The sequence below is a fragment of the Streptopelia decaocto genome (assembly GCF_964273445.1).
Source record: "Streptopelia decaocto genome assembly, chromosome: 1".
NCBI lineage: Eukaryota > Metazoa > Chordata > Aves > Columbiformes > Columbidae > Streptopelia > Streptopelia decaocto.
The window spans coordinates 110,647,172-110,672,876 of NC_138663.1; the positions used below are offsets into that span (position 1 = coordinate 110,647,172).

Genomic DNA, 25,705 nt, shown 5'->3' on the forward strand with positions numbered 1-25,705 from the left:
TTGTAGTATTTTGGGTAAGGGATATAAGTGTCAAACAGTCCAATTCAGATAGCCTTCTCCCAAATTTTCAGAAGTGAGCTGTTTAAGCTTCATGGATTTGTAGTCTCATGGAGAAGAAACAACTGGTTTTCCTTGTTGCTTTTCCTGTCTATAGCATTCTGCCTACAAGATCTCATTCATCTCTCACTGATACTGATGGGAATGGTCTTTCCACATTCCGGCTGGAATAAAAGGCTGTCTCATTTGCTTCTGTGAAGATTCTATGTAAGTGACCTGCTAAAGTGGCCATCATTTCAACAGGACTAGCTGGCTGCATCTCTGTTAGTAAATTAAATGTGCTGAGGACCACACTCTGGCCATGAAGTCAGTCAGAGCAGAAGAGTCCTCACCCATGCTGTTGGCCTTCCTAAGCCTCCTGAGCAGGGCAATCATACGCAAGCTGTGTCGTGGGGATGGTCCCTGACCTGTGCAAACTTGGAGTACATAGGGAATGAGTTGCCCTAGGCCAAAACTGTCCCAGAGGCTGTTGTAATGATATAAAAGTGTATCTGATCAAGTTGCAATGCCCAGGAACATCTTATGGTGTTAAATAAATAGATATAACCACTGTCTGCTTAAACTGAGACCCAAGCATTTAGCTTTTAAAAAAGCAATTAGCTTTTTTGCTTTACACAGATGGAAAGTCTTACTAGGTGTTTCATCTTAGGTTTTTTGAAGTCCTATCTTGAAAGAAAGTTCAGCCCATATGTTAATCAGAGGCTCCCCATTTAATGTACTTCATTGTAAACCAGCTTACATAGTTTTTAAAAAAACAAAGGTGCCTGTGCTTTTTGCAATTTTTTAATTCTGTTTAACCTGGAATAAGACACAGGACAGAAAACTGCTAATTTGTGCGTGATGAATAGAAATAGAAATAACTGTGACTGACAAATTGTCTGTTAATTCATGCAGGGTGTTGCAGGAAAATATTTGGTGATGATACAGGTGTTTACAGTTCTGCTGAGGATCTAGCGGCCAGAAGCACTTCTGAAACAAATGCTGAACATCTGCCCCCCAGCCCCCCAACTATAAACAAGCCCTTCAGTTTTATAAGAGTAATTTCTGTAAGTATCTTGAAAGTTATTCTGTCGGTACTAATTTAAATAGCAAAGCTGAACTCATGCAGACTTTTTGGGCAGGATAAAATTCTGTTTGACACAGCCAATGACTGCAACAGGGCGTGATATATTGTTCTGCGTCACCTCTGGTTCAGTGATATATGGGAGTATTGTTGAAACAGCAGATTACTAGAGAAGTTAGAAGCACTACAAAAGACAGTAGGATAATGCCAGATTTGTGATCCCAAGCTATGTGACAGAATGAGTACAATTTTGAAATCTTCAACAGTAACCGGAATAGAAATGCAGCTTTTAGTACTTTAGTAATAGTGTTATTAACAAACTATCTCTAACTCATGCCAAAGTACTCGGTGTGTTATAATAATGTCAATTAAAATACAATAATGGACTTAATAAAGTGGCCCATAATGGAAAAAAATATAATCATATATTCCATATATTCATGTGGATTATCTCTTCATACCCAAGAGAAAAATTCCAATGAGAGACATTATAATGAACATAATGCTAAACATCCTTAATGTAATATGAGTTAGAAATATATCAGGATAGAAAATAGCATAGAGAAAGTCAAAGCTGTGTTCAGAATGTTCGTCAGCTGCTTCGCTTGTTGTTTTGAATACGTAAGTCTTTACGGACACTATTAGCAAAAGCCAGTCATTGGCCCAGGTCAGTTTGAGCTGCACTTCCAAGCAAAGATCTCATTAACTTTAGTCTTGCCAAAGGCAGATCATCTTGGCGGCTTCTTCCAGGACCTGCCTCTTCCAGTGGCTACTCTCACATCAATCAATACTGGCATGCCAGTGACAACAGTAGCTTTTCTGGGTAGCCCAGGGACCCTGAACCAGTATTGGTACTCAGGATGAGGTTGGTTACTGCTGCCTTCACATGACCACTCTGGTTTGTCCATAATCCTGGCTCTTAGAAGACCAAGTTCATTTTGCCTAGCCTTGGGCAAAGCGTGGCTTTCTGCTAGAGATATGTCTTCATAATGGGGATATAAGAGGTAGCAGTCAAACAGCAGATTTGGGATCGAGCAGCCTACTGTCCTGTTTGGCAAGCTAAGGCTTTCTGCATGTGTTGACCCTGCACAGAGCTGTGCCATTGGCTGGGAATACATGGTGTACCTTTGAGCTCTGTACTTGGAAATGCCACAGTCTGCATGTCTGCATCGTACAACACCAGAGTAGCCTTGCATAGATGTTTGTTAGCCCTCTCATGAACTACATCTTAATTATTAGTGCATTTTTTGTTTAAACATGTGCAAGCCACCCGTGTGTTCAGGCTTCGTTCAATTACTGCACAGATACTTTTGCTTACTGGTCGTTCCTGAGCATTTTTGAAAATCCAGCTGCAAACATACGGTGCTGCACAGGACTATCAATTCAGTTTTTACCAGGGTCCATTTACACCAGCATGACCAGGCTCCCAGCATGGGGAGCCATGACAGAGCCTGTCGGCCACCACCCATGGCCAGCCATATGACTGAGGATCAGGCCTGTGACAGCACTAAGAGATGCAGGATTTCCCATGGGAAGGCAGGAGAGGACATTGTGCATTTGAGATCCTGGCAAGGTCTATTCTTCACTATCTACCTCCAGGACACTTGAATTACACCCTGTGCAACACCTCAAGACTTTGGCCTGCAGTTCTTTGTTTCTACAGAAAGATAAAAGGGCTGAAGTGTATAAATCACATCCAGAGACTTCTTGAAATTCTGTCTGGAAAAGGAGAACATGCTTAAAATTACACTTATGGTGAACTCAATTATAATAAGACTTTATTGTATAGTTTTTTGAGAGCTGAATTGAACTTTACATTTGAGAGTCCATCTCTAAGTTACAGTAAAATACAGCAAAAGGTTAAATTCTTCTCAGCCTGCTTATTCTGACAGCGTAAATTGTTATTTCCAGGACAAAATAACGTTCATGAACAATAACAGCCAGATAAGTATTTAATCCAGAAAGCAATATGCAAATCCACTAAAATAAAGTGTTTTCTTCTCAAAATTAAGGCTTTTGAAAAACATTGAAAAACAGTGATGCAGAATGAACCATGCAATGTGCTAAGCAAGGGAATATAGAGGATAGAAAATAAAGAAAGTGGATGAAATTAAAGTTCATTCATTTAGTAGCTACGTGTTATCTCTCCTAAACTATGCTACTACACTATTGTTAGTACTCTGTTTTCTGTACTTGTCTCCTTTTACCTTTCCAGCAGTGTGATTTAAAAATTTATACCCTCTATATACTCTTGGCTGTTATTTGTTTTGTTTCTTATTCATTATGTCAGATTTGTATAAACAAATAAATGGATAGACTTTAACATGTTTTGAAATGCAAACTTCTAGTGAAAAGATGCATTTAACAAAGTGATAGGGACTCTCAAATACAAATGTGTAAATTAAGAAAAAGAACTCAGAGTACTAAGAGAATAAAAATTGCACAGAAAATATACTGACCTGGAAAATCCAGATGTGCTTTTGTGCCATTCCAGAAGAAGCACAGTCCCTGATAATTCTGGCTCTGCCCGAAACCTCTAGATTTGTCTCATATATGGATTTGCTTGACTGAAATAGATTTAGTATGTGTTTTCTAAATGTATGGTCCCCTCCCAATCAAACAACTAAGAAAGTTATACATTAATATGAAAAACTACCTTTGATATAGTTAACACTCATTGCCAGGAGTCCCAGCTTTGGTGAAATAATGAAGTAGGTAAGATCTAAATCATACCAAGCAGACACTGTAATTGGCGAGTTGTTGAACTTAAAAATCAAATGGCTAGACATAAAATACATTGGAGAAGTGATAGGAAGGAAAGTGCTGGAAACTGGAACGGAAAGCTGTTTGCTGTGTGAAGGCACAAAAGGGATTAGAAAGGAACAGTTTGAAATGGTCAGGCTTTGGGTCACATCCCTGGGGGTGTTAAGTCCTCTCCACACAGGGAAACTTCAGCTCCTCCTTGCTGAGCATTGTGTCAGAGCCACTCAGCACCTCGCCAGGCCAAGCCCCACCAAGGGCTTTCAGGTGTCAAAGAGGTGACAGGAGTTAAACTTACACAAAGTAAGGAGTGGCCCAAGGACATGAGACAAGGATACTCGTCTGGTCTGGTCACGATCTCAAAGACGTGGGTGCTGGGGAGGAGGGAATAGTAAAAATGAGAACTAACCAGTGATTGCAGTACCTGTGGCCACACGTGTGCTGTAACTGGCGACATATCTAACTCAGACAAGATAATTGCCGGAGCTCTCTGCTCCCCCATCTCCCCTGGCTGCTTCCATGTCAGCTGATTTGGGAACTCAGAAATCTCAGCAGCTAATCAATGCCATCAGATTCCTGTTACCCCTGTAGTTTCTTTTCTTTTTTTTTTTTTTTTTAATGAATATTAAATATATACTGACCCTGAGATGATGATGATGCAGAATATTTCCAGGTTCTTGAAGGTCACAGTAAATTTTGAGAAGCCTTGTCAGCATAAAAAGGCTTTGTTGTTCTTTCACCTAAAACTAGATATGAAAGCGCTATGACCTTTATTGGACTTGCATCAATGTTTATGAATGATGTAGAGCTCAGAAGAGAGCAGCACCAGGATCTTTTTGCTCAGTTTGCTGTTGCGTTACAGTTCATTGGCTGATACCTGTATCACTGCTACTGGGCAGAAAGCCTCCATAAACAGGCTGTCAGGTTTAACTGGACTACCTGACAAATATATTGTTAATAAATAAGGATGTGCTTTTACATGGCACTGAACTGCTCTCTTTGGACTTACTGGGGGCTGCAGCAGCTCAGTGCTTCCCAGGATGGGACCCAAGGTGCTTGCTGTTGCTCCAATCAAATACAAGTGCAATTTCATCATTGATGTGATTACCAGCAGGACTAAGCCTTAAAACCTGTGGAAGGCTTTTGAACCTCTTTTGATCTATGCATGACACAACGTTGAGGCTTTCCAATGCTATTAAGTGCCTGTTGTAGGAGTGAGATTGTAACGGCCAATACAGACTGTAACAGTGCAGCCAAATGAGCTGCATTCCTGAATGTTTGTTTTCTCAGGGCCCTGGAGACGGGTAGTTGTGGGAAAATCTGGAGTTCATTAAAATCAAAGATGCTCCTGGTGTGTGTGATTGCTGAGAAAGGAGACAAGGAGTGTTCCCTGAGCAGAGAACAACGTGTGTGTATGTGTGTGTGAGTGTGTGTGTATGTCTGTGTGTCTATATGATAATATGGCCATTGTGATTTTCGAGAAAATTTAATGAATTCTAATGGCCTGACTTAATGGTTTCTGACAGCTGCACAGCAGTGAGTTGTGGTTGTTTGTTAGTAGGTAAAATATTTGCTGCTGGCTGAAGCAGGAATTTTTAGGAGACTTATTTATTTAATGATAAAAAATGTGTTATCGAGTCAAATGTGCTGATACTACTTCTGCATGCTCGTCTGTCTGCTTGGTCTGATAGTCTAACCGCACACACACGAGTGATGCCAGCCATATGAAAAAAGGAGTGTCAGCATCCCCTCCTGGTATTGGCAAATGCTATTTACTCCAGAAAGGCAGGGGTTTTTATGAGACCAAAAGGAATAGTTTCAGGTTTGCAGAAGGCAGTGGGGGACAGGGAGTCCCCCTCTCCTGGAGTCAGTCACACAGCTCCATGCCAGCTCCGGAGTTCTCTCAGTCAGACCTGCCTGGGGCTGTTCATTTATAGCCCTCTGGTTCAGATAAGCACTCAGAAAAGCATCTGATTTCTATACTTAAAATTGCATTTAGTGTTGCTTTTCTTCAAACGTTTGTTCGAAAAGCTGCATTAAAAAAATAGCTGACTTTGCGGTCTGCTTTGTTTTACCATTGCACTTCTCTGGAACTGAAGACAGTCTGAAATAGGTTAAAATGAACAAAGCCAGTGGACTGGACTTTGTCTCCCTGTGTCCAGGTACCCAGAGCTTGCAGATGCCCCTTGGGCATTTAGGGGGAGCGTTCAGAGGTGCCAGGACTGGAAAAATTCTAGATTTACTGCAAAGGGCCAGAGAAGGAGAAGTGTGGGAAATGTTCCCTGCAGCAGACAAGCAGCCGATTAGCATCCCTCCTCCTGAGATTCTATGAGAGAGACGTGCCACTGCTTCAGGCAAACCACACGTCTCCCGCTGGGGCTTTGTGGGCTGTAAGTGCTGCCGTGTTGTACAGCACAGCTTCCAGGTACGGGAATGCTGTGCTTGTTAATTCCAGTGTCTTGCCTGAAGAGAAACATGTATCAGTAGTAATAACACAAACAAAGCAAGCCAACATGGTCTTACCATTCAAACATACCTAGAAATGATTACATTAATCAACTTGGTACTTGAGGAGGAAAAATGTTTTTTCTGTTTTACCAAGTAGGAGCCACTTCATAGTGTGTTTGACATTGTTTCCTGACAGCTAATAAAAGTAAATACTGCAGTGGCTTTTTAAGAAATGCATCTTTGCGGCTAAAAAGTAGCTACTTATACTGGAATAGCTCAGATTCAGGCATCATCAGTTTATAGTGCTGCATATCATCTTTCAAGCCCTCACTTCTAGACAGGCAGCTTCTAGCTGATCTCAGTCATAGAGGTAAGGAAGACACTTGACAACTTTATGCCCTCTGTGATCGCACCCTGAATGTTGGAGCCACTTGCCTGTACCTTGCAAAACATCAAACATCATCTCTTCAGAGTCTGACAGCCAGATGAATCCTACCTGCTGACAAGACTGCTGCTTGCTGGCCAAGAATACACTTATTTTGTGAGCATATCATATTCAAAACTGACTGAGCCCCAAAATAAATCTCTCATCTCTCGACATCTCCCATGTTGGAGTTTGGGAAAAATAGACAGAATCACAAGCTAAACTAAAATAACATAATCAAATTACTATATATAGAAACCAGGAAGAAACTAAAATAGCAACAAGGTCCCGTCTCATTCTGGAGCTGGACCATAGCCAGTTTAGAGTCTCCTTTTCTCTGGTGCATCCATACTGTGAGTAAAATTCTGGCATCTGAGAGTACCTTGGGAAAACACCTGTAGCATATTCCCAAGCTGTAGATATGAGTGGAGATCATTACATGGAAAGGCTGAACTTACATATATGCTACAGCCCAAATGTTTTTTGGGGATGGCTTTGCACCGGTGAAAATGTATTCAAATAATCATGCTTGAAAACCAGTCATATCTTCATGATGAGTTGAGTTTATGATTCTTACTAACAGAAATAATAATAATTATTGTTACTTCTGGACAAAAAATTGGTATGTTCTTTTTTACATAAAACATAAAAGGAGACACTGTCTCCTCTGGTACAAAGTTCAAGAGGACTCAAATCTGCCTCGCCCTTGAAAATTTTGGGCAAGCAGTCTCCTAGTGCAGGCACCGGTCTCCAAGATGTCTCAGTGGGACCACTCTCCAAAGAAATCTCCTCTTCCTGGAGGGCAGAGCTGATTCCCCTCTCTCTCCTTGGATGTTGGCTTTGCTCAGCCACTCATTCAGAGAGCTGGACCACATTTCAGGCACTTCTCAACCCTAGTGAACTGTATCATCTACACTTCTAGAAATAGAAAAAAGAAAACCAAGGGAAAAACAACCCTGCCCAAACCCCTAACTCTATTTCAAATGAGTATTAAGAGAACTAATTAGTTGTTTCTGATGTGCTGGATTTAACCCATAAATGTGGCCAGTTGGTTAGTATCTTTGTTCCAGGATCAGACAAGCATCCATCATCCAAACTAGGTGCTATTAGACAGCTCATTATATCTGAGCGACTACTATTGATTAGCAAAAACCCGAGGACAAGAGTTTGCAAAACTCTGAAATCTATCACCTAGCTTTCAGAGGCACCAGATATTCAGTGTCATTCGCCTCAGGGAAATCTGGCAGCGGCTTAGCAATTCTGAGACTCAGGCCATTTACTTAGCTGGATTTATAAACCTGTACTTCCTTTTCAAATTGCAGGGTTTTATATGCTTGCTAAATCCATGCCATTTCATGAAAATAAGAGATTGAAATCCTAAGATAGGCTAATGCACTATAGAGCACTGTGTTCAGCACATTTTTCTTGTGACTGTGCTAGCCCTGGTCCCCTGGTGGTCCCCTCTACGAAGCCCATCTGTCAAAACAGTGCAGAAGAAGACATCTGCACCAATGAAGGTGGCTGGACCTGCTAGTGCCCACTCTCCTTTCCCTTGCCCCTGGATGAATGCATTTTAGGGAGGACTGTGGGTCCAGCTGAGGCCCTCCCTCCCTCCTTGGCAGTGCTGGCTCGCTACAGCACCCACTCACAGGCCAGACCACCAGCCTCCAGCCCCGCCATGGGACGCTGTGCATCATGGCAGCAAAATCCATGCCTGATTCCTCCTGTAAATTGCATTAAATGCTTCCTCTCCCCAAAGGAAAGCACGCAAACCATGCGTTTTCTTCACTGAAGAACAGAATAGGAGGCTGTGTCAGAATAAGTAATTATTTTTACTAATAAAATCTGACAGACTATGACTCTCCCTTGGACAAATATTATCTCATGTTGACAGAGGAGGAAATATTGTGCTAACTCTAATGCACCAGCACTTGTTCAGACCATCCTGTTAGGATGGCTAAACTGCAGCAGTGTTGCTGGCTGTGGTTTCGTCTTTTGCTTGTGAATCGCTCTGCTTTCAGAAAGTGTTGCCAGCACTGACTCTGTCAAAACCAACTCTTTGTTACATGGTTTTTCCCTTTTTCTGTGACCTTGGTGGTAATTAACTGTCTCATTCTCACAGGGAAAAAAATGTGAAGCATGAATTGGACCTGCTGGCCTAACTGTTGATTTATGGGTCAAGTCTCTCGCTGTTACAGACAAAATTTTTAAGTCTCTGATTAAGAAGCCCTGCTGATTTAAGGATCTCACAAGAAATGTGTGCATAATGAATTATCTGCAGATGATAATTCAAATTGTTCCTTGATGATTCATATCACCTTCCTTTATTAAATTACCATTTTAGAAGTGTAACAAGGGCAATGCAAACTGACAGGTGGTGACATTACAACATATATATATAACAAGTCGGCTGAGTAGGACTCTGCGAGTTTAGGTAAGTGGTATTTGGCCCCAACTGGAGATGCCAGTAGAAAGCAAAGGCTCAAGGAGATATCAGAAGAAAAGTTGTGTCATTATAGGATAAATGTTTCTCAACATCCAGCATTTCTACCTCTTGTGTGTCTGAGCCCATGTTAATTTTTTTCCTCACTTGAGCAAAATTTCCACTGAGCTGCCTGCAGTAAAGCCCTGTTCAAGTGTTAGTTGCCTCATTAGTATTAAGTATTAGTTATTAGTATTAGTGGCAGTATTATTTGCCAGTAAAAATGACAGTCTCTTCTTGTTTAGGAAACACTGAGCGCTATCAGGCATCACCACAATCTATACATATATGGTTAGCATGATGCAAAAACATGTGAAAATATGTGGCAGACTGAACAATGTTTTTTCCTTCTGGGTTCAGTTTCTATTAGCAGAATAGAAACTGGCATGCTTAGAAACCTGGAAATACCTGCTGTGCCCCGTGACTTTGAGAAGGGGTGTGTAGCAACTCAGTGCTGCAGACAGCACGTGTCTCTTATGGTCTGGTGGAAGAAGAAAACATAGTGAGCCTAAGTAGTGGGAACTGGGAAATGCAAATGCACCAATTCTGACATTGCTGTAGTGTCGTATCATATTTTTCTCCAAGCAAATGCATGATAACAATCTCTGTCCCTACACGTGACATGCATCAAGAAAGTATTAGAAAATGCAATTAGCCACTGTTAGTCTTTACCACAACATGTCCCAGATGGCTCCACTTGTTTCTATATGTGTTTCATAAGCTAGTGTGAGCAAGATCTCAGAAGGAGCCCTGTGCCTTCAACCTTCTCCAGCAGTGTCATTTTCTCATGGCTGGGTGTTAACCAGAAACCACAGAACAGGTGGCAGGGGGTGGCTTTGACCACAGGCCTCATGTCATTGCAGCTCTGATGACAACAAAGGGGCTAGAGGATCTGCTCCCAGTCACTGGGGGAGCATGGTTCCAGGTGGGGATCAAATAAGCACACAGGGAAATCAGAAAATGACATCTGCGTTTTGAAGATGTTAAGTAAGTGATAAAGGCAAAAGGCACTGTACCATATCTGCAGTAGTTTCACAAAGAGATTGTGCTGTTCCTCTGAAACATTAGCTCTGCAATTGCTTAAACCCTGGGGTTTTGTATTATCTAGGCAATACATATGCTAAAAATGAACAAAACTATATTCTGGACTCCAATAATTTTCACATTCCATTGCCTGTAACAAGCATCTTCCTGGCAATAACTTAGAAAGCTCAGCAAAACAAGGCTTCAGCAAATGCGTTTAAAAAGTAATTAATATACAGAAAAACAGACCATAACAGCTTATGCAAGAATAAAATGGCTTTCAGCAGGAGGATTTCCGTATTTTCCACATGGAAAAACTAGGAGACTCATGTGTGCATGCTTATGCAGTGCATACACAGTAAAAAGTGTGTGTTCTGGATGCCCAGGACTTTGTTGAGCTTACTGGCACACTGCTCAGCACACAGAGCCCAGCCTGACACCAGGCACATGGGAGTCAATGCACCTTCATTGCACAGCACGTGCACTCTGGCTTGGGATGTGTTTGTCCTCAGACTGGAACCACTGCCCCAAGCGAGCCCTCACACGGCCTGAAATCCTGGGCAACTGCCCCAAGCAGCATTTTTAGTGCTGGCATAAAGTTCCTGTCTGGGAAAAAAATGCTGTTGAGGCAGTGGGGTGGTGGCTGCTGAAGATGCTTGAGGACACACAGTCCAAAACAGCACAGGCAGCAAAATCAAGCTGCTATTACTCCTGTCTTTAGAGGATGCTGAAGGGTGTTTGTGAATTTTTTTTTTGTTTTCTTAATTTATGAAACTATTAGTTTAGAGCCCATATAAAACTACTGTTGAACCACAAAATTGCATTAGCATGTTGATGTGCTGGAGGGGGGAATAATTTGAGACTGGCTTGTCCATAGGCAGAAACCTCCTGTAACACTAACTCCTTCAGTCACAGCAACAAAATGGCATTTGTCACCATCCAATCTCATTATGTTCCCCTTCACTTGATCCTAATTATTCTGCTATATTCTCACCTCAAAAATCTCCTCCAGTAAGCCCTAACCTCTCCTGAAGTATCACTTTCCTTTGAAAAGCCTCTCCAATTTAATTCCAAACCCTACTCCTTCTCTAAGCTGCTTTATCGCTTCTGACCTCTTAATGTCTTCCTAGTCTCCCCCCATTTGCCTCTCCTATTCTTACTCTGCTATCAGGGGCATTTCTATATATGTGTGTGTGTGTGTATGCATGAATATAGTTACCATGATCCTTCTCTAAACCTTTCACTGATTTTCAGGAGCTCTGGACTTACTTCTGGGATTTTCTTAGGCCAAAATACATAGGTGACTTCAAAAGCTCCATGGAAGCACTCAAAGGAGTCAGCTGCATAAGGTCGTTCAGGTGGCATCTGCCAAAGACAAAAAATATGATGACTTTGTTGCAGAAAAACTGTCGGGCTAATACCAGGGCAGGCACTATCAACAGGTTTTATGACAAAGCCAGCCGAAGAAAAAGAGCTACAGCCACTGGAAAAGGTGCAAAGGTGCCAGAGAAAGCATGTAAATCCCTGGATTAGAGAAGCAGCGAGTGTGACTCCAAATGGGGACAGACTTGTAGAGTCACAGTGCAAAGATCCAGGCACAGATGGAGCTGTGTACGTATGGTACAGGGAGAGGCTTTAAATCCTACCATGTGGGATTGTGGCTCCAGGTAGCTAGTCAGGAAAAATGAAGTGTGGGAATTGAAACCATTAAGATAGCATGTCCTAAGATGTTTTTAAAGGATGAATTGCAATGAGGTTATAATGGATAGATGAAAGAGGGTAGATTTAGATTAGATAAAAGGAAGAAATTCTTCCCCATGAGGGTGGTGAGGCACCGGCGCAGGCTGCCCAGAGAAGCTGTGGATGCCCCTTCCCTGCAAGTGTTCAAGGCCAGGCTGGATGGGACTTTGAGCAACCTGGTCTAGTGGAAGGTGTCCCTGCCCATTGCTGGGGTGTGTGAACTAGATGGTCTTTAAGGTCCCTTCGAACCCAAACCATTCTATGTTTCTAATGTTCTTCCTCCATTAGCATTCAGTGTAACCTTAGTGCTTTCGAAGAGATTTGCCTACTCACAAAGACCTTTTGCATGAAAAAAAGTATGCAGCCTATAAACCCTAGTATTTAATTTTTATATTCTTCTGCACTTCTAGGGTGAAATTAACACAAACCAGTCTCATAATTAGTTGCATCTATCTATGAATTCAAACTGGTTTGCAGTTACTCCTCTAAATTTCTCATGTGTATCCTTTAGCATCTAGTTCTCCTCTTAATGTCTATCCCAAAAATGTAGTATTCTTATAACGCAACTGTCTATTTCTCTAACAGGTGTCTTAGATACTCTCTCAGCAGGAGTATCATCTAGTCTATCACACTTTACTTTTTCCTTCTTAAAGTATGTTTGTTGTGAAAATTATTCAGTCATAAGTCGAGCTTCTCTCATTTCTTTAGTGAGATATGAAAGAGAAGATGAGAGAGAATTATTTTCAAGAGTGAAGCTGGAAGACTGATAATAAAAGCTAAAGGCTAAAAAATTTGTGTTATTTATTAAAAAAAATAAATGCTGGAATCCAGGCTAACAGATGAAGAGAACAGTTATTTACCAGCTCTCCATTTTGATAGCTGCCAAAGATTAAAGTGGACAATGAAATGAAGTTTCAGAGCAGAAAGAGCAATGTCCTATCCCTGACATGTTCAAGGCCAGGTTGGACGGGGTTTGAGAAACCTGATCTGCTGAAAGATGCCCCTGCCCATGGCAGGGGATTGGACTAACTGGTCTTTGAGTGTCCCTTCCCACCCAAACCATCCCATGATTTCATGACTGCAGGATTCTTCTGAATGTATTTCATGCTAATATTTAAAATTACTTTACTGAGAGCTGAAGGTGGCTGTGGCAGAACAGGCCAGGCACAGGCTTGTGGGCCTGGTCATCCTGGCCACCCACCTGCCTTTCCATACCAGTCACCTCCTGCTCCACTTTGGAACAGGAGCCCAGCCCAGGGATGGTAGTTTTCCCTGCTCACCAGTGGCAAAGCTCCTGGATGCACTAACATGGGTATTTCTACAAGTATTTCTCCCAAACCCTGCAGTGTGAATATAATATTGTACTTATTGTGGAAAATTGTCCAACTTCATGACTTTCCAAAAAAAGGTTACTTTTCACTTCACACTCAGCAAACTAGGGTCACACTGGGGTTTTCATAAGTTATGCCTTTTTAAGGTACAGTTCGATTTCCCTCTGAATTCCTGGAAAATTTACTTCAGTGTAATCAGATTATTTGACACAAGTCCTCTCAGTTCTGCACTGTTGTATTTCCACATTTGAATGCACTGCCTCATTTAATATGTATTTCTTTTTCCACTTTCTTATTTATTTTCCACATTTTCCTTCACTGCATATTTCCATGTATTTGCAGATGAAAAATTAGCCCTGCACACCACATTGTTCTCCTTGTCAGAAGATTTATTCTGCTTCTGTTTGCTTCTCTGTCCTTTCTCTGCCTGTTCCTCATCCTCTGCACCCTTTCTGCAAGCAGCAGCTTGAGCCCAGCCTACCTCTCAGCTTGTTCTGCTTATATTGTCTCTTCTCGCATGGGAGAGACTTATCTTTTGCTTTAGAAATCTTTACTTGCTCGTCTGCATGACACACTGGTGGCAGGTGATGGCGACTGCTGAAGGTGATGGCATCTCATCTCAACATATCACCTCCCCTTCCATTAAGGCACCGTTTTGTTTGTGGCTTATGACATTTCCAAAATCTCACATGAACATGAGAGCAACTGGGTCATGTTGGGTTGTCTTGAATGAAGGGCAACAACTTGGTAGTGTTGGATGAAGGACCAGTGTCCTCCCACACAAAAGAGGACAGAGGCACGTGGGTTGGAGGGGAACATGACCCTGCTCCTGCCACTCCACAGGCTGTTACAGGAGGTGACCAACCTCCCAGCTAGAGGGAACCTTCATCACAATGTGGTCAGGAAAAGGCACTCGGACACCTTTGGCTTCTCCCCATTGCTGCCTGTGCGGGAACGGCACTTTTTATAGGACGCAGGGTACAGCATTTTGGGACTGCATGTGACTTACGGGCTGTTTCAGGGTGGGAAGGAAATCCAAGATGAGGAAGGGGAGGGATCAAGGCAGTTTGGGAGGAACAAGTGCGAGAAAACAGAAGGGAAAAGGGATAAAATAGGGTGGTTGTGTATATAAGCTGCTGGTCTCTGCGCTTGTCTGGCCCTGCCCTGAACCTAATCAGCTCAGTCTGTCCTTGTTTTCTCATTAAACTCAATTTCTGACCATTTTCCTGTGTGCATGGGGGGGTGTCTGGGTGGCAGCAGCTGGAGCGGGACTCACAGACCTGGGCCACCATTGGCACATGTGAAGGTGCCCGTGTCAGCGTGTGCCACCAGTGAGCATTGGGCTGGGCTGACCAAAGAGTAGATTGAGTGGCCTGGGAGCCAGGGAGAGACCAGATGGTCTGCCATTTGGCTACTGGAGGGACCACAAGGTCGGACATGTAGCAGCCCCTTACAGGCAGGGGCTGTGCAGAGGCTGAGCACTGTCCCGACTCTGTCCACCTGTTGGTGGGATGGGAGCAGAGATGGGCTGATACTGGTGCCTTTGAAGCTCCATATGTGCTGTCTAAACAGGAGGAAGACTTTGATACAGACTGTCAGATCTCCGATAAATCCTACTTCAGCTCACCTGGAAAACATAGTTCTGCACTGTAAAGCTGTCGTTTCAGTTGAGACCTATTCATGAAGGAGAAAAAAGAGAAGAAACCGTAACATAAGTCAGCCCTCTATCACTCAGTGTTTCACATTGGCTTGCTTTGTAGAATAAAAGTTTTTGCAATCAATAGCTTTGAATTCTATTTCTGCCTAGGTCTCTTTAAATGACAGATAACTAAGATCACATTTTTGGACCAAAACCATGAGAAAAACTCATTAGCAGTTCATAATGCTCAATCTCTGTGCCCTTAGATTACAAATTTAGTACGGTATATGTGGGTACTGGGTATACCAACTCATGTATAATCAGCCATTTCACGTGTACAGCAGAACAGGGAGGTATTTCCCCTCAAGGGAGTTAAAAGAAAATAGATATCACGTGGCAGCCTTGGAGATTTGTCATGCAAAAAGGCCACCTGAGTTTGCACCTTTAATAGAGTGAGGAGAAAATAAAACTAAATGCACTTAGAATAATCCCTCTGTAGTAAAGAGCATGTTGGAAATTGGTGGGATGGACACTTAAAAGGCTTCCTACCCAGAAGGAGAGGGGAGGAGGGGTAATGGGGTATCCCAAACCTCTATGAAGAAGGATGGAGAAGCTTTAACAGAAGAGTGCCAGTGCAGAAGCAAAAACCTCATCTATTTTCACTGAGGCCCTGCCAGATTACAGGGAAACAAAGGAACTAAGGGTGCTGCAGCTTCATTTTCAGCAGCTCCTGGCCCCACGTAGGCTATTAGGGATGGTGAGCCTCCCCAGGCTGCACTGCAAGTTGTCAGGACACATCTCTTCCTCTCTCTTTGTTCTTTTCTTCCCTTGTTTTTTTCTTTCTCTTCTGTTTTTGTCCTTTTTCCCACACTGTTTTGTGCCTGATGCACCCTCTCCCCCCTGGGCCAAAGCAATAGAAATTTCTGGGCTGATGGACCACTATGGTCATCCATGTGCCCTTTGGTTGACAGACAGGGCCTTTGACCAGTGAGATGTCTTGGCTGAGAGAAATTTCTGGACAACTACCATAAATGACCACCACTCAGATTCAACTAGGGTGAAAATGGAGCGTGCCAAGAACCTGCTTTGTGTTGATATTCCTTGGAGTAGTGTGTGTGAAGTCAAAGCTTGTCCTTAGACTGGCCTGCTAAGGAACATTCCCTGGGGATTGAGACACCTTACCAAAGTCATCATCTGGGTACCCTTGAGAGTCCTCACCTTAACACAGAGTGGGAAGATGCACATCTCAAATAATTACTCTAGAGTTTTGGGATCTGATCCCCTTGAGATTTGAGTTGGCTGTATAGTAATTGAACTCCTAACCAGTATTGGAACATGTGTTCTATAATGCTATAAGGAGTACTGAATAATTTTGGATTAACCCTGTTTATAGTTGGTTTCTGTTAAACAGGTCTGGTTAGAAAAAGGTCTGTTGGGAGCCTGTTACCTGCATAAATTGATTTCTTGTGTGCCTTCCTTCATCACTTGCATCTCCATCGTCCCTCTACCCTCAGCTGTGCCCTTGGTCCCAGCTAGCTCTCCTTTCATTCCCCAGCTGACCTTGTAATCTTGTTGTCCTCTCTCCCTGTCCTGTCGTGGTAATACAATGAGGTATAGCAGAGCAGTTGTTTGGTTGGGAGTGGTGTCTCCCTAAGCAAATATTTTTTCCCTGTGCCCCTTTGTGCAATAGTGTATGAAGTCAAATGTAACATCAGTAACACTGACTTTGCTCATGTACCCTTTTCCTCTCTCTCCCCTCCTTTTTTCCCCTATGATGTCTTTAATATTTCGCGTGCACTTGTACAGTGTCATAGCCTCAATCTGATTACAAATTAGTGTGGCTCTGTCAAAGCTAGCAGACAGAGTTGAATTAAAAGCTCATATCAATGCAAAGTGAAAAAGGAAGCATCTTTTTTTTTAGTAAGAGACAGACTTGATGATACAGAATGATGAAAAAGTAGAGTAGATTAATAATGAGGATGAGGAAATGGTAGCAGGAGTGTACTTCATAAGCCTACCACTCTTCTGTACCTTTTATGCATTTCTGCAATATTAGCTAGAATAATGGAAAGGAGTGGCTGTGGGCAAAGGCAGAGACAAATTACAACCCACTGGTCATAATGGGATTCAGGACAGATCTGAAACCTACTGGGATGTTGTCCTTTGAGATATTAAATGATACTGGTGCTACATAAAACTATGGTTAGTTACTGCTCTGTCACAAACATGCTGCATTATCTTGGGCAATTGCTTTGCATGAGGCTTTCAAGGACAGTAGGGATCTGCCCAACTTTGGACAGGTCTGTATGGCTGGATCTCGTGGACCTGTGCTCACTCTGGCCATGCTCAAAAGTTGTTTGGGCAGAGCATCAGCAAGCCCAGGGCCTTATATCCTCGTTAGTATCATGTTATAGCAGAGAGAATATACAACTAGACAGTATAAGTGCAGGAATATCTGACTATGTGTGGGCAGCTTAAACATTTTAAAAGTAGACCTTGGCAGAAATGAGCTTCCTGACCCCTGCGTGAGGGCACCTATGTGTGTGTGTGTGTGTGTGTATATATATGCAAGTATATAAGTACAAGATGCATATGTGTGTGTATATATATATATGCAGACACATATATACACAAAGCATGTAAAATATTATATAAACATTAAAAAACCTGCTTCAGGACAGACCTTCTAAAGATGAGGAAAGTGGGGGTAGTTTGTTTATACTTTTGTCAGAGTACTGCAGACATGCTATTTTGCAATTTTTTTTTCTTTCGGATTTGGAGTGACAGTCACAGCTCATCTTTTCTCCTCTCTCCTGACTGTATCCTGTGCACAAACCTTTTGGCTGATGGCGGGACTAGCCATGACTTGCCTCCCTGTCCAGGTGTGAGCAGCAGCTCCACCCTGGACTTAACAAACTACCAGACCTGGTCCTCACACCAGTTAATCCAAGACATTCCCAGAAGATCATGCCGGGAATTGGACTTTCAGCCAGCCTAGTGGCACATAAAGGTCTAAGTAATCTCTAATTTTAAGTCATCACAGAGACTTTGACACTGTGAGTCACCTTCAGTCTGTTTTGTGTCCCTGCATCTTCCCTGTCAAGTGGAAGAAAAGTATTTCTGTGTGTCACAAGAGGTGTTGTTGGGACTGAAGACCATATGCAATGAGATACATCCTACGTAGGCAGTGACTGCTCACAGGTTCCATTGACCTGAATGGAAAAAGAGTCCCAGACTGGGGAATGAGGATAAGATTTTGTTTGCTATCAAGAAGCAGGAGCAGGAGACAAATGTGTGGCCACTCCTCATCGTGATGGCAGCAGGAGCAGCTATGCTCCCTGGAAGAAGAGGATGCAGGGGATGTAGGGGGCCTCAGGATGCTTGTCTCTCCTCCCTGCCTGGCCCCAAAGCCTTGGAGAGGAAGGTGGCATCAGCTTGGGCTGTGTCCTTGGCCGGTTCAGGTATAAACCCTCTTGGCATCAATAAAAAACAGGATGTAGGATTCAAAGAACTCCCCTTTGCGAGTATTAAAATAAATCAAAATACATGGCCAAGGTTGCTGCAAGCTTACACATGCTTGAAGCATCTCTTTTAAATCAAAAGAACCATGTCTTCTTTTCTTTTATTTTCTTCCTTTTTATCCTGCCATGCAGCCCTCATCTTCTCTCACTCTCCTTTCTTCTTCACATCCTTTTTTCTTTCTTCTTCCCCCCTGGCTCTCCTCGAAGTGTAAAAAGTCAAGAGGATGACAACATCAAGCACTGGTTCGGCTCTCTGTAAGGGTGCTGCCTTTTATCGCGGCTCTCTTTGTTGTTGCTAGCCAGTAGGTGGAGCACATCCACTGTTTTAAGTACCGCTGGGCTGCTTAATTTTTTTCCCCTTCTCTTCCTCCTGTAAAACAATCTATCATTGCTACTGCAGTGAATCAGGAGTTGCAAGGTAGCGCAACACCATACAAAACAGCTAATCTTGGCTGGACCTCAGCATATAACATCGTGACTCATGTCAAACCACGTGGGGCCAAACACCGGCTGATCTAGATGGGAGAGAAAAATCTGAACAAGAGCAGACCTTTAACAGTTTCTAGTTCTGGGCACTGCTCTTTTTCTTCTTTTTGTTGTGGTTTATTTTCTATTTTTTTCCTGAGAAAAGCTTGTTCCACAAGTGAGCCCCGGCCTGGGGACCGGCTCCCCAGCTTTCCTGCTTTTCTGTGCCAGGGATGCAGCTTCCTGGTGGTTTTCTACCCCTGTAGCTGCTGTGGCTGCCAGGGGGCCCTGGTTCTGCTGAAGCAGCATCTGAGGGCTCAACATCAGGCCCCCCATAAGCACAGGGAACCTGCCTTTCACCCCAATGTTGGGCGTATGGGAAATCTTAGGATATCCATAATTTCTCTCTTAAATTTTACTTTTTGTCTCCAGTGTATTTTTAATGAGTATGAGGAAAAAACCAACACTGACAAGTGCAGACTAGCTTTTAGGCAAACAAGCCAAAAAGTTGTGTGTGCTTAGAATCTTGACTGTTTTTTCCAACTAGATCAACCATTGTAATGAAACATATTGCAAAACTTGCCCTGTTCACATGCTTAGGTCATTTTGGCTACAACATCATTCCTGTTACTCTGCAGGTAGTGTTGCCGCTGCAGGTTTTTGTGGCTCCCTGCAAGCCCTGCACTTCTCTTGCTCCATGCAACCTGCTGGGACACTTGCTCTAGCAGAAAAGCAAACCCAGACTTTACCCACAGTCCAGCTGCAGAAGTTCATGGTTGGGCGGGTCTCAGCCATACCTCCTCGTATTGCTGGTGGCTTGCCAAAGCAGCATCTCCTCACCAGCAATATCCTGCCTCCACCACTGAGTCAGATTCACCTGGGGAAGTGGTGAGCGTTAAAGCAGATGTTCATCTTTCATTTTCCGAGGGTTTGTCTTTTAATGGGCTGGTGAGTGTTGAGAAGGTGACCTTTCCAATCTGGCAGACTGTTGCTTAGCACTTCCAGTGTGTCCCCTCTCGAGTGTTCCATGCAAACATCCACTGGAGGTTCAGAAAGGAGGCAAGGAAAGCACCAATAGGATGAGGAGCCCCAGGATGAACTCGGTCTGCTGGGCTAAACCTGCCTATTCCTACTGTGTTCAGTGGAGAGTGGTGAATTTACACAAGATATAATTGTCCTGGTTGTTTTCCTCCTTTGAACAGTCTGTTTTTGCCAATGCCTGACTTGGTGTCAGACCCATTTTCCTGGCTTGGTGGGAGATCCCCTGGTATTCCCTGGGGACAGGTGGCTGGTGGGAGCAGCCCAGTGCCTGGCATAGGTGAGGATGGCTTTGCAGCTCTGGTCTCTGCTGCTGCAGGGCTGCAGTACGTCCCCTCCTCTTGGGGCTTGGCTGCAAGCTGGTGTCTGCTGCCAGAGACAGGATTGTAAGAAGCCTCCCTTCAGTAGCTGTACAACAGCGGTGTAGACAAGGGTACAATTTTGCTCTCAGTTATGCTGACAAACCCCAAGAGGTTTTTCCTAAAAGCATCATTCCTCCTGCTCCTCTCCAGGATCCCCTCGAGGTTTCTTGCTGTTTCCTTCCTCCTTGCAGTCACTGTGGAGGAAGGCAGATGCTTCATCTGCCTGTGATGGCCTTACCAGTGCTGGTTATGGGCTGGGAGACGTTGCTGCTTGTGAGGTCAAATGTGGGGAGCACCAGGAGGCTCTGCAGAGAGACAAAGCATTGCTGCTGGTGACCTACTGCACTACCAGCACCTCTGATGTCCTCTCTCCTCCAGCCATGCTGGAGAGAGGAGAGAGGAGAGAAGGGGGAGGTGGGGAGGGGAGGGGAGGGGAGGAAGAGGAAGTGAGGGGAGGGGAGAGGAGGGGAGGGGAGAGGAGTGGCAGGGTTGCATCCTGCACAGGGTGCTCAGCACAGCGTGTCTGCAGTGCAGCTTCACTTGCACCCATGGGAGCAGCAGAGGCATCGCTCCGCTCTCCATTGCACAGGCAGGCTGTTTGGGGGTTCAGCCCACATACGAGACCACTGGTTTGTCTCTGCGCTTGTGGCACAGCAGCCAGTGGGGAAAAATAACAGGCATGCCTGAAGGTGATGCATCACGACCAGCGGTCATTGCTGTGTGTATTTTCCAGGGTTCGTTTTATTCCCTGCTGTAGTCCTTCAAATTAAAAGTGGTTTAGTTATTTACATTTGAAAATTGGATGATATGCTGGACTGCTATTTCTCTATTGACTCTGTGCTGCTAATACATTTAGAAATTGTCTGCCTGCTGCAGATAGTCACTGCCTGCTTGGAAACATTTGGATTTCCTCTATCAGCGTCGCAGAGGGAGACACAGAAAATAGGAAAGGACATTTGATTGTTTGCACTTACCTTCATCCAGCAGTAATAGAAAAGCGTTTGTGTTTGATACATCCACCTGCTGTGCACCAACAACCTTTGCTCTGCCTTCCTGACGAAGGCAAAATCTGGCTGACGTTTCTACCTGTTTCTTTTTTGAACTGTGGAGGCTGTAATTAGTTCATCCGACTCCATGTGGGTCCACAGAAGTCACTGTGAGCCAGTGGAACCTTGTGATGTGCTCAAAGCCCAAGCAAATGCTGGCCAAGGGGCTCAGTCTTTACACCGTCCCCTCCAGACGTGTCAGCTGTGCTCCGTCACCATCCACCAGACCATGCTGGCAGGTCTCATCACGCTGAGATTATGGAGTGGAAAGCAGAACAGGAGCTACTTTCCTATATGTTTGACAGCAGTAGGTGTTGGGGAGAGAGTGGCTGAGAGCAGACAGGGCCTGGCAGGCAGATTTCTGTTCTCCAGGTATGGTGCGTGCCAGTGAAAGGTGCAGGGGGACAGGAGGAGGTGGGCAGAGGAGGTGGCAGAACCCCCAGTGCATTTATGAAGACGATGAAGAAGAGAAGGACTGCTGACAAAACAGATGGGGAGGAACAAGGCAAAAAGAGAGAGAGCATGGTAAAAACTTAGGGAGAAAGACAGGTAGCCAGAAGAAGCATAGCACAAACAGTAGCAAGCAGTGGTGACTGAAAGTGCAGGGCTGTAGGTAAAACAAGGTTTGCAGCAGAAAGCTTTCTGCACCTGTGTCACCCACTGCTTTCAAGACAAACATGTGAGACCATGTGGTGCTTGCTGTCACATACCTCTAAGCAAGGCTAAAATCAAGCTAAGCTTTCATTCTCTTTTTCCCCTGCCCCATCCTGGTTTTGCTACATCACAGATGAGATGCTTGTTCCTGCTCTGAGCAGGATAGCTGAGAAGGTTTTCATGCCTCCAGATACTTGGTCCTTCCCTCCTCTCCTGCATCCCTGGAAGAAACCTCTCTGTGGTCCTCCTGGTCCTCAGGGCCTCCATCCCTTCCTGCCATGGCCATGGTGGCTCAGCTCTGGCTCTGTCCATCCTCTGCAGACCCTGTCAGCAGCAGCTGCTTCCAGGGAAGCCACCGCTCCTCCAGCGGCATAGCTACCATGCTGTGCACCCCAGGAGAGGATGAGGAGGGTGCTGCCTTCCCCATGGCATTCCAAAGGCACCCCCATGTGGTCCTGGATTAGGGGACAGGAGGGATGGAGTGGGGGGACCCCTGGAGGTCCTGGGCAGAGCAGGGAAGCTGAGAGTTGAATAAGAAGCATTCCCTGGGGCATGGAGGACAAGGCTGGGATGGGGTGAATGATGGATAGTTTGCAAATGTGAGTCAAAGCAGCTGCAGTAGTTTTTGAGGATCATAGGCAAACTATTAAAGAACAGAACCATTTTGGAAATCTAAAAAGTCTCAGGATTTTTATATAGCTGGCTAATATTTGGGAGACAGTTGCTTGTTACTTGCTTGTTTAAGAAGGAAAAAGCTTCTCTGATCCTGTTTTTTCCACTCTGGTGTTTGCTCCATCTATGCAGCCTGGCAGCAGGAGCAATAAGCCCTTGATTTCAGAGGACATTCCCATCACAAACTGGCATGAGAGCGCAGCAGACTGCAAGGTGTTCAGGGCTGCCCTCCCTGCAGCTCCATGCCTCACTGTGCTGAGACATAACAAAAAGCCGTATGAGCCACCCAAAGAAAGGTCTTCCCAGCTGGAGTCTCCCTGTCACCTTTCCATGAGAGATGCCCTCCTGCTGTCGTGGGCCCATGTGTGGGTATCAAAGGTGCTGCACAGCCCCAGGTCCCACTGCCACCCCCAGGCATCCCCTCCAGGCAGCAAACGCCTGCGTGCTCAGTGCAGAAACCCTTGCAGAAAATCAGGAGTAGATGGCAAATTATTTTCTACTCGCTCGGGAGCCTGCAACCATTACAAATGATCACTGGTTCAGCTGTGTCCTTTTGAGCTGGAAGGCCACAGGTTAATAAAAGTTTGATGAGATATATATGTATTTCTATATAACCTCTGCTGCTTCCACACACATACGTGCCCCCAAATGCTTCGCAGACTGCAGTGCAATCACCGAAGGGTGGTAAAGGCTCTGGGCTGTCTGCAGAAGAGAGAAAGATTTGTTGTTTCCTTAGCTGTGACTGAAGAGAATATTCCCTGCCTGCAGACAGGTTTGATTATCAACTGCATTTAGTGTGATCTGTTGTGGATTTGTGGATTCACACATCTCCTTCCTTCCTTCCTTCCTTCCTTCCTTCCTTCCTTCCTTCCTTCCTTCCTTCCTTCCTTCCTTCCTTCCTTCCTTCCTTCCTTCCTTCCTTCCTTCCTTCCTTCCTTCCTTCCTTCCTTCCTTCCTTCCTTCCTTCCTTCCTTCCTTCCTTCCTTCCTTCCTTCCTTCCTTCCTTCCTTCCTTCCTTCCTTCCTTCCTTCCTTCCTTCCTTCCTTCCTTCCTCCTCCCCCCCTCCCTCCCTCCCTCCCTCCCTTCCTTTTCTTCTTTTTTTTTTTTTTTATTTATCTCTTTCTTTCTCTGTTTTTTTCTTGATTACAGGAGGAATTTGAAGTGCCAAGTGGTTTTTAACTTGTGTTGCTGTTTGCTGCCTTTACTGAAGCGCAGCGTACAACCTGGGGTCTTGCACCCTGGAAGAACAACTGAAGTACAACCCATGACACCATCAAGCACTTTAAATTAAAATGCTGGTTTTTGCTTACAGAAACGATGTGCACCAGAGCTTAGCAGAGGGCTGTGGAGTTCAGGGAAGGATGGGGAAATCGCCTGTTAATGGATGACTGCCCTGGAAAACATCAGTCGGCTGGTGCTCCTACCTCAGCCAGGAAAGCCCCACATGAGCCCTTCATAAATTCAACGAATTCTGCCTTAAAGAATCCTCTGCTGCAAATGCGCTGCTGAACAAGGAGCTCCACTGCCTGTGCCACCTTGACATTATCTTCTGAAGCGCCTGGACCCATGTGTAAACCAAACCACTCCAATAATGAGCTGCCCTCTTGCCCCTTCGTTGCCCTTGTGCATCTTCCTCTCCCCCTGCTTGGGCTGTGCACTGTCGGCATGAACAGAATTTAATTCCCCTGTGCAAATCTCTAGCCTGGCCAGGGCCAGTCCTCCAGCCTGGCTCTGGAGATGCCTAAAGTCTCATCCCTTCAAAGATGAGACCCCACCACCCCATATCCCTGTGGGGTATCTGGTCAGCCAGAGGCACCTCTGTGAGGGCTGGCCAAAGTTAAGTGCCAGCACAAGCACACACCAGGTCTCACCCAGCACCCCTTTGAACACAAAGTATTCCCGAATATTCTGCTCGCTATGTTTGTATTCATACTATGTGGGAAGAGGAAAGCTGCAATGAGCAAATATCCTGGGTCTGAGTGAAAAGCGCAGCCTGGGGGAAAGATGAGGTGGTTTTGCTTTGAGGCTACTGGCTCCCTTGCGCTTCTGCAAATTGTGATTTGATAAAACCCTTTCCTCAAACCCATCCTGAGGTCTGGTAACTGCATCAATATTGCTGATAGCATCATGCACGTGTTCATCCTAAGTAGGTTATCCTTCACGCTGCGCAGCTTCAAACCTGCTCACTGCAATTTATCAGTGGGGAAGGATATTTTGGGAATGATCCCGTGTATCTTCTCCATGTCACAGGATAATGTGTTGCACATAACAAATCCCACTGGCAAGATCTCTCAGTTTCTTATGCAGTAATGACATAAAAAATATATGCAACTCTGTCTCTCAGGATCTTAGGGGCTTTTAAGTGACCATCTAGTTCATGGCATCCAGCAGTTCCCTAAGTGTTTGTTATACACAGGCAGTCCATTATAGTGCACAGCAGAGCCATGTTGAATCAGAAATGGGAGAGGCAGAAAATCAGGACAGATGCAATGACAGCACTTCTCTGCACTGGCTTTCAGACTGTGGCTGTCTGCGTGCTCTGGTGCCATCGTTTTGTGACCTGGCTTGCTCACAGAGGCACTTTGTGTACATACCACAAATGTTATGAAGCTGAACTGATTTGGTGTTGCACACTTGTTCTGGCAGCACCAAGAAAGGCAGGTGTGGTGATCAGGGATGTGGGTGATGCTGCTGCTGCTTCTGCTGCTGCCAGCTCAGGAACCCCGTCTGGCAGCTCCAGTGTGAAGCAAAGGGGGTGATGGGGCGGGGAAGGAAAAAGAGAAAGGAGTAAGAGCAAGATCCCTAACCTCACTAGCCTTCTTTTTATAAGTGAGACTGCTAGCTGCCCAGACTTGGGAAATGTCAAATTTAGGTAGCATCATTAGCTTAGGTTAAAACTCCTTCCCCAAAAACAAGAAGGAAGGTTTCTCTGCCAGAAGCCTCACACTATACAGAGGCTATAGGTCCCAGTGTCATCCTC

The 25,705-nt window shown here is 44.5% G+C and overlaps 1 long non-coding RNA gene across 1 annotated transcript; it reads left to right on the plus strand.

The window, feature by feature from the left end:
* Positions 1–152: 152 nt before the first annotated feature.
* LOC309438338 lies at positions 153–25,395 on the plus strand. The gene is made up of 3 exons (XR_014183761.1): positions 153–264; positions 952–1,103; positions 24,038–25,395. It is a non-coding gene; the product is annotated as an uncharacterized lncRNA (long non-coding RNA).
* The last annotated feature ends 310 nt before the right edge of the window (positions 25,396–25,705 follow it).